The sequence below is a fragment of the Apus apus genome, chromosome 5 (genome assembly GCF_020740795.1).
Source record: "Apus apus isolate bApuApu2 chromosome 5, bApuApu2.pri.cur, whole genome shotgun sequence".
Taxonomy (NCBI): domain Eukaryota; kingdom Metazoa; phylum Chordata; class Aves; order Apodiformes; family Apodidae; genus Apus; species Apus apus.
In genome coordinates this window covers 61,477,169-61,489,788 of record NC_067286.1, presented here as the reverse complement: position 1 = coordinate 61,489,788, position 12,620 = coordinate 61,477,169, and positions in this window count along the sequence as shown.

The window sequence follows — 12,620 nt, the reverse complement described above, 5'->3', positions numbered from 1 at the left end:
TGTGATATATTTAAATATGCAGTGCAGAGGGATCCTGAGCTGTGCCCCATGCAGGGCAGAGAGAAATACCTGTAGGTCTGCAGGAGGGTTTTTGGTAAAGGAGCTTTTCACCTTCCATTGGTATCCAGCTCCCCTAGGAAGGGCAGGACTGTGTCTGCTCTTTATCATTGTTCTTGGTTGTTGAATTCCACTTTTTTACCTTACCCTTGAAACTTAAAAGAATTTAGAATAGATGAAGTATTGATCTTCTAAACTTGATGTCCTCCACAGGAGGGCAGTCCCCCTGCAGTGGAGTCTTTGGGCCCTCTGCCAAGGAGCTGGTGGATGCCTGCATGTTCTCCGGGTTTGAGGAGACTGAACAAACCCTTGTCAGGAGGGCTCTGTTGAGAGGTGCTAAGCAAACAGTACAAGGCTCAGGAAGCTTCCAGTGCTGAAAATACTCAACAGCTGGGAGACCACTGAGCCAAGTGCCACCCACTATGGATACTTGCCCCATCCTTCCTTTTCCCAAGACGTATCCTAGTGGCAACTGTCCCTGTATTCCTGTTTTATGGCCAGTAATGGAGATGAGAGACTGAACTGGATGGACTTCTGGTTTGACCCAGGGTACCAGTGCAGGACAGAGCTATAATACCACAGAGCAGAGACCTGACCAGCTCACAGGGGCTGTTTTCCATCTTTGCAGGGATTAGGGGCTGAAAAGGCTCTTGATTTGTAGACTTTGGGTCCGGGGCTCTGCAGTACAAGTGGTGCTTTTGTTCAGTCGTGTTCCTTTGCTCTACTGCTGTGCCAGGAAAACTGCCCTGGGGATAATCTGAGTTTTCTGTACATTTTCCTACTGGGCCAGGGCTCTTTCCTCCTGCACGGTCAGAGAGATGAGTGCAACGCCCTGTTACAAACTGAGAACAGAAAGTTACAAACTTTCTGACCTTCCACCTCCTTAAATGATGGTCAGTTCTTGCACCTTGTTAGAATCAGATTTCATGTGATCCACTGCTGAAGTACTGTTGTCCTCTTCCTTCCTTCACTGAGCATCTGATATCATTTAGACAACAGCTAAATCAAAGCAACATCTCCCCCCTCTCACTGCCAGCAAATCCCTATTGATCTTCCATCAGCCACATAAGATAGGAAAAAGGTCCAGTGTATGATTTATGGTCTGCACATTCTTCTGCCAAAACTCAAGGGCAGGTGGCTGGATGCTTTTGTCCTATGTATTTGTATTACCCATAGGCTTTAGGTTGTCTGCTCCTTATTTTAGATGATTGAGTAGGAAATGAGAAGAGATTTTCTTGGTTTTGAAAGACCTGAGTTGGGACAAGAATTTACTGAAGAGTTTCAATTAGGCTTTTTCAGAAAAATTAAAGTCCCTGGGACACACATGACCTCTCAGATTCAGATGTTATATCTCAGTGTTTCACTTGCTTTTAAGAAGGAATCAGAGTGGTTTGGGTTGGGAGGGACCTTACAGATAGATCATCTAGTTCCCACCCCCTGCATGGGCAGGGACACCTCCCACCAGCCCAGGTTGCTCCAAGCCCCATCCAACCTGCCCTTCAACACTGCCAGGGATGGGGCAGCCACAGCTTCTCTGGGCAACCTGGGCCAGTGAACCGTTTCTGCTGGTGATTTCAGATTTAAAGACTTTCTCTCTCATGTTAGGAGGCTTTCCAGGGCTATAGCCCTAAGTATCTATGGTATCAGGTCTTTCAGAAAAGGACAGAAGTTATGGAGATTGATTCCCTGAGTTTTTTTGGCCACTGCCTTGCAGGTATCTGGAACACATCATTTCCAGGTGGGAGACATGGTTTTAAATTCCACCTCTATTGACTAGAAGGTCCATCTTGGACCAAGGATAGTCTCCAACAACCAAAACTGAACTCAAAGAGCAACAACAACAAAAAATTATCCAAAATGTGGGTTTTTAAAAAAATATTTCTAATGGGCATTTTTCCTATTTTTGCACCAGCTTTGAGAAGGAAGGAAGGAAGGAAGGAAGGAAGGAAGGAAGGAAGGAAGGAAGGAAGGAAGGAAGGAAGGAAGGAAGGAAGGAAGGAAGGAAGGAAGGAAGGAAGGAAGGAGGGAAGGAAGGAAGGAAGGAAGGAAGGAAGGAAGGAAGGAAGGAAGGAAGGAAGGAAGGAAGGAAGGAAGGAAGGAAGATGCAAAAGTAGGAAAAATAATTTTGCTGAAGTGAATGCTTTTCTCCAGGTGCTGGGTAGTGGGAGAAGCTGACAAAGAGAAGGGAATGGCTAGAGATGTAGTATGACAGCTTAATAGTAACTGGTTTCTACCTTCTTTCTTCAGTCTGTAATAAGAGGATTGGCTGATTAACCTGAAGGCTCTGCAGCCATTCAGCCAGATTTGGACAGGCTGGAGAGCTGGGCAAAGAGGAGCCTCATGAGATTCAACAGGAGCAAGTGCAGAGTCCTGCACCTGGGAAGGAACAACAAAATGCACCAGTAAAGGACAGGAGGTGATCTGCTAGAGAGCAGCTCCTTGGAGAAGGACCTTGGAGTCCTGGTAGACAACAAGTTCTCCATGGGACAACAATGTGCCCTTGTGGCCAAGAAGGCCAATGGAATCTTGGGGTGCATTAACAGTGTCTCCAGCAGATCGAGGGAGATTCTCCTCCCCCTCTACTCGGGCCTGGTGAGGCCTCACTAGGAGTGTTATGTCCAGTTCTGGGCTCCCCAGTTCAAGAGGGACAGGGATCTACTTGAGAGAGTCCAACAGAGGGCTATGAGGATGATGAAGGGACTGGAACACCTGCCTGATGAAGAAAGGCTGAGAGACCTGGGGCTGTTCAGTCTAGAGAGGAGAAGACTGAGGGGGGATCTAATTAATGTCTATAAATACAGGAGGGCAGCAAGAAGGCAGGGACAAGCTCTTGTCACTTGTGCCCTGTGATAGGACAAGGGGCAATGGATTTAAACTCGAGCACAGGAAGTTCCACCTCAACATGAGGAAGAACTTCTTTCCTGTGAGGGTGACAGAGCCCTGGGACAGGCTGCCCAGAGAGGTTGTGGAGTCTCCTTCTCTGGAGACTTCCAAGACCTGTCTGGATTTAGAGCAGGCAACTGATTGAATCCCCTCATGTTGCCACAGCTTCCTCCTGAGGGATGATTCCAATAGAAAAGGCTCTTGGTCTAAATCAAAACAAGTCTTTAATACTGGAAAGAGCAAAGAAATGAGCCGTCCAAGTTGGATGCAGTTGATGGAAGTGGTTGATGTGTCACCTCTGACTTGCTCTAAGTGCTTCAGCCTCATTGACTCGAAGCGTAAGAACTTGCTGGAGGAGCTAATTATATTAACAAGAAAAGCAGCTGCACTTCAGGCAAATTAAGGATGTCCTTTCTCATCTCCCTTCTCCAGGCAGCAACGTGCAGATCTGGGGGTCCTGCAGCTTTCCAGGGAATAAATGGCAGTTTCAGATGTGCAAAGCTGCCTTTGAATATTGAGAGCTTGCACCACCCGTGGTTAATGTTGCTGTTCAGTGATAGAATTCATCAAAAAATGTAATTCCCCCCCCCATCATTTACCCAGACTGCTTGATCCAGGAGCTTGTAGGTCACCTTAGGCCTGAACTCTCTCTCATGGCTGGCACAGAGTGTGTTTTTGCAGCTCGTTGGGCCATCCAAAAATGTAAACAGCTTGAGAAAAGGTAAATAAATTGGTAAGTGTTTAAAGCAGCAAAACTGCAGTCAGAGTCCTTTTCTGCAAATAGGGGAGATTTTTATCTCACTATCTGAAAGTGACTTTCAAAAAATGGCTCTCTGGGGGGCTGGAAGAGAAGTTTTTCATTACAGAAAACAGGGCTGGGTATGATTAAAAAGAGAAAGTGTTCTCCTTGGGGTTTTTTTGTTTTATTGAAGTGAAAATTGAAAAGCTGGCAGTCTCTGGGCTGTCAATGATGATCACTCCAACTGTTTCATGTATCAGCTGACAAATGGAATCTGGAGGAGGCATCTACACGGGTACTACTTTGCACTGGGCAGAGAGGCTGCTGTACAGTCTCAGTCCTCTGCACCTTATCAAAACATGCCAAAAATACATTTATTGAAACTTTAAACTTCAATCTTTTGACCTTGTCCATGTGGAAATAACCCTTCTGTCTCTTGTCAGGAATTCTGTAGTTCTCTGAGAGGTTGTTTTGCAGTAAACTCTTCTTTCTTGGAAAGCCCTTCAGAAGGTGTGTGATCTGAAAACTTTTCCAGCCTCAAAATTCCAGGAACATTAAAAAAAACCTACAAAAAAAGAACCCTTTTTCTCACAGATCCTTAAAGTGACTGGGTCTGGTTTTTGCTCACCAGCTAAAGAGCTTAGTAAATACTTCCAAGCATGTAAATAAAAATCAAAAGCTGGAGAAACATTTTTAATCTTTTTTCAAGATCTTTTGCCAGCTTCAGCCCTTTTCCACTCCTGTTTGAGCTTCACTGCAAACTTTTAGTTTCCAACCTGTTCTAACGTTGAAAGAATGTCTTACTGGGAGGTAGTTTTCTTTGGTAAATAGTTTCCAAGGAGATATAAATTTCTTGAAGCTGCAGATTTCTGATCCTCGAAATGCAAAGATAAGTTTTTGAACTTGCTTTTAATAGTATCCAGCCCCAGAATTCCCTTCTGTTAGTGTGCAGCAGGAATCTAGCAGTGTTGCTGGGGCTGTTGAACGCTGAGTTGCTTCTAAAGCACTCACAGGCTCACAGAAAGGTAGGGGTTGGAAGGGACCTTTGGAGATCATAGAGTCCAACCCCCCTGCCAGAGCAGGACCACCACAGAATCTAGGGCAGATCATACAGAAATGCATCCAGATGGGTCTTGAAAGTCTCCAGAGAAGGAGACTCCACCACCTCTCTGGGCAGCCTGTTCCAGGGCTCTGTCATCCTCACAGTAAAGAAGTTTTTTCCTCACGTTGAGATGGAATCTCCTGTGTTCTAGTTTGCATCCATTGCCCCTTGTCCTGTCACAGGGCACCACTGAAAAGAGACTGGCCCTTCCTTTTGACACCCACCCTTCAGATTTTATAGACATTAATAAGATCCCCTCTTAGTCTTCTCCAGACTAAACCAGGTCTCTCAGCCTTTCCTCATCAGGCAGGTGTTCTGGTCCCTCAATCATCCTCGTAGCCTCTGTTGGACTTTCTCAAGCAAAACCCTTTCCCTCTTGAACTGGGGACCCCAGAACTGAACACAATACTCCAGGTGTGGTCTCACTAGGGCAGAGTAGAGGAGGAGGAGAACCTCCCTTGACCTGCTGGACACACTCTTGTTAATGCACCCCAGGATACTACTGGCCTTCTATGTGCCGAGGGCACATTGCCATGGATAACTTCTTGTCCACCAGGACACCAAGGTCCTTCTCCACAGAGCTGCTTTCTAGCAGGCCAGCTCCTTATCTGTACTGGTGCATGGTCTTCTTCCTCCCAAGGTGCAGGACTCTACACTTACTCTTGTTGAACCTCATTGGGTTCCTCTTTGCCCAGCTTTCCAGTCTGTCCATGTCTTCTCTGTTGTCTTAGTGTGCTTTTGAGAGCATGGGACCATTCTTCACTTGCTTGGGCACAGTCAGCATTGGGCAACAGTTTTTAGGGCAGCAGAGGGAAGAGCTGCAGTCCACAGGCAGGGAGGAACAGGGAAAACTGAGGCAGGAGAGTCTGGATGTGCTGGTATCCTTTGGGCCACACATTCTGGAAACAGGAACTGCTGCTTCTTCAGTGGTGAGTGCTGTCAGCATACCTTGGAGAGCAAGGATGGGCTGAGCCTGGTGCAGACAGGAGGCTTGGGATGCACCAGGGTGGGCGTTCTCAGGAGACCTGCAGTTTTCATCCCCTGCACTTCCCTTCTCTCTCTACAAGAAAGAATGACTTCAGCTAGCATGAGCCTGCTTAAAACACCAGATCAGACATTGGTGGGGGAAAATGCATGAAGAAAAAACAACCCAAAAGGCAAGACTGGTTTGGGAGTTGCCCTTTGTCACTGCTTAGTTATTCCAGAAGCCTGAGCTCGTGGACTTGTGCCAAAGCAGTTTTTGCTGGGACTTTATGCAGCCACGGGGATTAATCCTTAAAGCTGGTCCTGTCACAGGATGGGGCCTCTGACTCCTGTGACTCAGATGAGGCTTGAGGGTTAGACTGCCTCACCTCACCAAACAGAATCCATATTTTTCTTTAAAATTAGGACTTCAGGGGAAAAGAGTGAACCGCAGTAAGTTATAGCTGACAAATCTGTAATAAAAGCCATCCTTTCGTGGTCACCTGAAATAGCAGCTATGTCAGAAGCTGCCTCAGCCTGGACAGCTCTGAGAGACCTTTCTGGAACAGGCAATAGCTTTTTTTAGCAGTTCTAAAGCCCTGCTGCCCATCATGGCTGTAACCCCGCCTTGAGGCGCTGCTCTCCCTTACCCAGCCAGATAAGAGAAGAAGGACCTTGTGGTCACGAAACTACATCTGGCTGTACCCTTGCCTTGGGATGCTGCTTCTCCTTACCCAGCCAGATAAGATAAGGACCTTCTGGTCATGCAACTACAGCTGCAGTCTTACCCCTGGGGAATTTGGCCGTTTTCCCCATTTCTTGCTGTGGGCCAGCAGAAGTTGTTAACGAGGTGCCTGCAGATGGTGAAGGTGTTGAAGCAGATACAGGGACTAGGGCTGGTATCAAAAGGCAGCAGGAGAAAAGTGTGTGAAGGTGAATGAAAAGGTGAGTTTGGTGGGTTATTTTCACCATACATGGGTCAGGTGTAGGTAGATGTTCTTCTTAATGGGAAGTCAAATCTCCTTTGGAAATCTGCTCATTTCCCAGTTAGTTCTGCCAGCTGAATTCCATCCTCAAAATTTGCATCTCATGGTGCTGCCCTAACAAAAAGCTGAAACCACCTTTCCTACACCTCAGGCTATGCATGATTTGGATGGTGCTCACAGCCCACTTTTCCACAGACCTGCCCAACTTGCTTAGAAATTAACAGAAACTTCTGATTGTTTTAGTTCAGTCTAAGAGGAAGTTGCAGCCCTGGGGCTCAGTGCCATGTGTTCACTGGTCTCCAGCTGCTCAGCTACCTGCAGATGTCTGGGTCAATTCTCAAACTCTTCCTTATCAGGGACTTGCATATTCCATTGAGTTCCTCTAGGCTTGTCTGACCCTTCCACAACACACCAGCATCGCTTTGGTTGCAAACACCTGGATAAGGGGCTGGGGGGTTCAGACTCCTTTCTCCATGTCCTTCCTCTGAATTCATGGTTGTCACTCAAAAATCTCAGGGTATGGAGCCCCAAGCAAATGATTTGTCTCTTCAAGAGAAACTTTTCATTCTGAGTAGCCAGTTCTTGCTCCGTGTTGACATCTGGGCACGTTTTAAAGAGAAAATTTGCCACAGTTCAAGATTTTGTCACCCTTGTGAAAGGCTCTGTAAAGCTTCCAACTGCTTCACAGTCTGCAGGCTCCCATGGCTGTGCCCCACATGACTCTTTATCTAGTTCCACAAGTATTACCAGGCTGCTTTCTGAAGATCTGGTGTATCTACTGTGCATCTGGATTCTGCTGGGACTCTGCTCCACCAGTGCCTGCACCATCCAGCTCCTGGGTGGTGGGTGAATAATCTGCAGCAGCAGCAGTGGAAGCTTGGGCTTGGGCTTGCTGGTGTGACTGATAAGAGCTTTACATAGAAATGAGGCAAGAGAAGGTTGGGATACACAGGTCTAATCTCTCTGCTTGGTTTTTAATAGGAAATAAGAGGAAAAGCAGGTAGACACAGCTGTGCCAATGGATAAAGCAGTGTCATGGGCAGAGGATGCAGAGCAAGGACACATGAGTCCCATGTTTTCTGGTGTTTTGCACACTAGGGTTAAACCAAACCTGGTTAAACAGATTCTTCCTTGACAGCAAGTGCTTGGTTACCCCCCTCCCAAGTTACCCTGCAGGAGTGGGAAGTGGAGCTGGGGAGTGATTAGGGGAAGAAGGAGGCATCAATAGAGGATCAGAGATGTGGAGCTGATGGACTGTCTCCTGTGCCTCCCCCATGCATGGAGACAGGCTCTGGCTGGCTTGCAGGGGGATTTGGCAGACAATCTGAAAAGCATGGAAGTAAGTATGAAAACATGGTGCCTGTTGCAGGGTGTTCAGGGGGGTCTGCTCTGAAAGAGCAACATTTAATTCACCTGAGGGGCTGCAAGTGGCCAGGAGGAGACACCTGGATGGGTGAGAGGGGATGGCAGGAAAACTAACTGAAAAAAAAGAAAAATGGAAGTCTTGGTGCAGAGCGAGGCCACCAGACTCTATGGAAGAACAGAAATAGGGTGAAAAGCAGTTCTGGCTGCAGACCAGGTGTATGCCCTCCTCTGAGAAGATCACATCCTTTGGCAGTGGTATACACCTCCTGTTGTCTTTCTGCTGGGTGAGTGAGCTGAACCAGCTCCTGGAGAGGTTCAGCTGGGAGCAGAGGAGGAGAGAAGTGGACCTCTGCATATTGGCTGTAACAAGAGAGCAGCTCAGCCATTGTAAGTAACATTCCCTCGAGTCAGTCCAGGTCTCAGTTGAACACTGGCAGCTCTGATTGTCCTCTCTGGGGATGTTGCCATTGAGTAGCTTCCAACCCAGTTACAAAATAACCCAGATTTTAAACCCAGATTAAACCCTGCTCTCATGTATATCTCCTCTAGGAACAAAAATACCTGCCCTTGAGCTTCTGGGTTTCCAGCCCCCTCTGATTAACCTTTCTTCCCCCAACATGGTGCAGCAGTTGGACGTTCCCAGAGGACCAGGAAGGCAGAGGGATATCTCAAGAAGTTGCCCACGAGTTGTGTCCACCATGTCCCCTGCCCAACGTGCACGTGGCCAGGGAAGGACCACATCCTTCTCATACAGGCATGCTCTGGGTGCTCTGACCTGTTGCAGAGCTGAGTGGGGTGGTTTAAGCTGGCAGATAAATGTTTCCATGTTTAAGAGCAGGGAATTCATCACGCCTGCCAAATCCCTCTTGGTAAATAAGATTAAACTTTACCAAGAAAACCTGAAATTATAAACCCTACTTTTCCATTTGAAAACTCACTTGTTTCCTGTAGTAAAATTTATTCTTTCTTCAGAACACTTTTGAGGTTGTTGTCTGGTTCTGAAATGGGAAATAAATGGTCACTGAAATGGGAAAAAAATGGTGAAAATTTGTGCAAGAGCCTTTTTCCTTCAGGTATGAAGAGCCAGTGTAGGAGGTGTGGGCTGCATCCCCCTGAGCCAGCTGTGTCTGCTCTGAAGCATTGAAGGGAGATGGATGGTCAGAGCTCCTTGCTCAGAGTCTTTGCAAAGGCCACAGCTTTTCTTCCTCTGCTTCAGTCTCAAAATATGGAGGTGCTCAAGTCCCTCAAGAGGCCCCTGAAGAGAACTTGAGCCCAAGACCTCACACTTCTCTGAGAAACCACCATGAGGAAAGACAAGTTGGCTGCAAGTGACCAAGGAGCTGTGATGCTCAGACCTTTAGGAAATGCATCACTGCAGCAGAAGGTGTTGCAGGTCAGGAACCTGGGCAGAAGCTGAACAGCCTAGGATAATGTCATCTCAGGGGATGGAGAAAAAGCCCACGTGCTTCTTGCAAACCATGTTCTGCTCTCCCCATCTTCCAGCACATTTAACCCAAGTTATCTATAGGGTAGAGAAGGCTGGGTTTGATGTTAACAGGCTTTCATTGTGTGGGTAATGCACTTGCTTCTCCAGGTGTTGGGTTACTGGCAGTCTCCTGAAATCAAGGACGTTTCTCCTCAAGGTTAGTGTCTGCTCACCAAAGTAGCACCTTTCTTCTCATGCCAACAGGAAGGTGGTGGTGCTTTCTGTGCTGTGAAAAAAAGCATCAGCAGAAAACCAGAGACAATCTTGTTCAAATGTTTGGGGGTGGTTTTGTGCTTTATTTTTCCATCTGGAATCTTTCTGTTTGTCTTTTTAAAGAAAGAGTCATCTTTCTTGGGCTCTTTGAAGTGCACCATGTGGATGATTAAGTGCCAGGAGCATCTGGTCTCTGGGTGTGATTTGTGCACTAGTCAGTGAAACCAGCACCACTGAATTGTATCGCACTTGGGTGTCAAAGTGGGCTCTTAGAGAGCAGCTAGAAGGTGCTGGCCATGTGCCCATGGAGCTGGTGGTGGTGGCTGGAGACATCTTCACAGGAGTGGAAGCCCCGGAGGCAAGCATGGTAAGACTCAACTTTACAGAAATTCTTCACTGTGAGGGGGTGAGACACTGGCCCGGGTGGCCCAGAGAAGCTGTGGCTGCCCCATCCCTGTTCAAGGGCAGGTTGGATGGGTCTTGGAGCAGCCTGGGCTGGTGGGAGGTGTCCCTGCCCATGCAGGGGGGTTGGAACTAGATGGTCTTTAAGGTTCCTTTCAACCCAAACCATTCCATGATTCTATGGATCTGTGACACCTGACCCACCGGTGTTGGCAAACAGGGAAATCTGCATATGGTTGGCAAAATCTGCCACTGAAGGGGAGTAACTTCAGGGAAAACGTTTCCCTAAAAACATTTCATTGTTTTTTTTCATAGTAGATGCACTTTGGTACATCGAGTCAAATTTTGTAACATCCTCCTCCTCAGTTTTGTGAACCCTTTGAAAAAACACCGCAGTTTTTGCAGCCCTCGATGACCATCAGTCCTATGAACCCCAAAAGGCAAAGGACTTCATTCTGTCCAAACCAGCAGAACAAACAGAGGGGTTGGCAAAGGTGGGGGTTATTTTCTCAGGACAGGGTCTGAATCTGAACACATCAGGGTGAAGAGTAATGATTTTCTTGGAGGTTTTGGTTAGCACTGATTCTCTCCCTGCTCCAGATCTCAGTGCCCCTCTCCAGTTGCTGGTGTGAGCACAAAGGCAGGTCTTCTTGTGCTTAACTAGAACATCAGTTACAGAATCTGAGCACTTGATAGCTGGGAAGCAAAGAGGCAAGAGCTCCTTCATGTTAACTATTTCCACATCATCACCACTTTCCTGCCTTTTCTTGACTACACACAAAAGCCTTTCCCATCTCTGCAGCTGCCTCATTGCAACTCACACAGACACGTAGCAATCTTCCCTGGTTGTTTCTTTTCATCATAGATTTTTTTTCATTTTTTGGTGTTTTGTAGTTATTTCATAGAACCATAGAATTGTTTTTGTTGGAAAAGACTTTTTGGATCATCAAGTCCAGCCATTAATGCCAAGTGTCCCTCAGCACCACATCTACACAACTACATCTTTTAAAGCTCTCCAGGGATGGTGACTCAGATTTTTCTCCTTCTTCCACAGATGAGGACCAGGCTCCTATAATTTAAACACCTGGATCTGAAAGCTCATGAGTACATTGCATCAAGAGAGCAAAAATGGTGGCTGACCTGTGTTGTGCACAGCTGAACATCTGTTTTCCCAGAGTAAGGCAAGTTGCATCACACTGGCTATGTCCCAGGTCCTTCAAATCCCCTGTCCAGAAGTGACATCGTTCTGCAGAGGCCACAATCCTACAGAGAGGAGACCAAACACCTGATCCTACAGCTGCAAAATCATAGGCACTTCCACTTTACTTGAAGGAAAGCCCTTTGCTACCTTCCTGGACTGACATAGCCATCAGGACCACCACCAGCCCCTATGAGCCAGAAGCTCCTACAGTCCATTCCTGCTCTTGCACATCATTGGTGACCTCCTGTTGACACAAGCTGGTGCATGTGTTCACCAAGTCGTTTTCCAAGATCTTCAAGAGGGATGGAAGTCGTGAGAAGGTAACTGATGAAACAGTATCTCAGTATCACTGAAGTGTTGCCCCAAGCTCTGCAGACCTGCTCTCCTTTGCCTTTAGCCTGACTGTGGGGTTGGACTCCTGGATTCTGGGAAAATAGGTCAAAGCACTGAGCACCTGCTGGCAAAGCAGAAGCTGGGGCTGCCTCCAGCCCTGTGTAGCCTAATATTTGTCTCAGAGGAGACCTTCTTGCTCTCTGCAGCTACCTGAATGGATGGGGTAGCAGGGTGGGTGTTGGTCTCTTCTCCCAAGCAACAAATGATAGAAATAGAGGAAATGGCCTCACGTTGCACCAGGGGAGGTTTAGATTGGATCTTGGGAACAATTTCTTCCCCAAAAGGGCTGTCAGGCCCTGGCCCAGGCTGCCCAGGGCAGGGGTGGAGTCCCCATCCCTGGAGGGGTTTCCAAGCCCTGTAGATGGTGCTGAGGGACATGGGGCAGTGGTGGCCTTGGCAGGGCTGGGGGAAGGGTTGGACTTGATGACCTTAAAGGTCTTTTCCAACCAAAACAGTTCTATGATTCTGTGATTTTGAGCTGCAGCCACCAGGCTGTCCAGGTCTCCAGCACCAGCAGGACAGGGGTGGTTTTACCTCCTCATCATGCTCCTTCTGCAGGTGACGGCTCGTTTCCTCTATGCCTGAAGCCATCCCTCTATATTAGATCTCTCCACAGGAAATCTGGTTGCTTGAGCATGGAAAAAGTGCTCCCCTTGTTGCAGTGCCAGAGTGGGTGCTGTGGTGTGAGATGGTGCAAACCCCCCTGGCAGGATCCAGCCCCAGTCCTGGGAAGTGGGAGCAGCTCCCGGGGCCAGGAGCAGCGTGTGGGTGTTAAAGGAGTCAGGAAGGGAGGAGAAACTCTCTTAGAAGCTGTACAAGGCTGGCTGCCT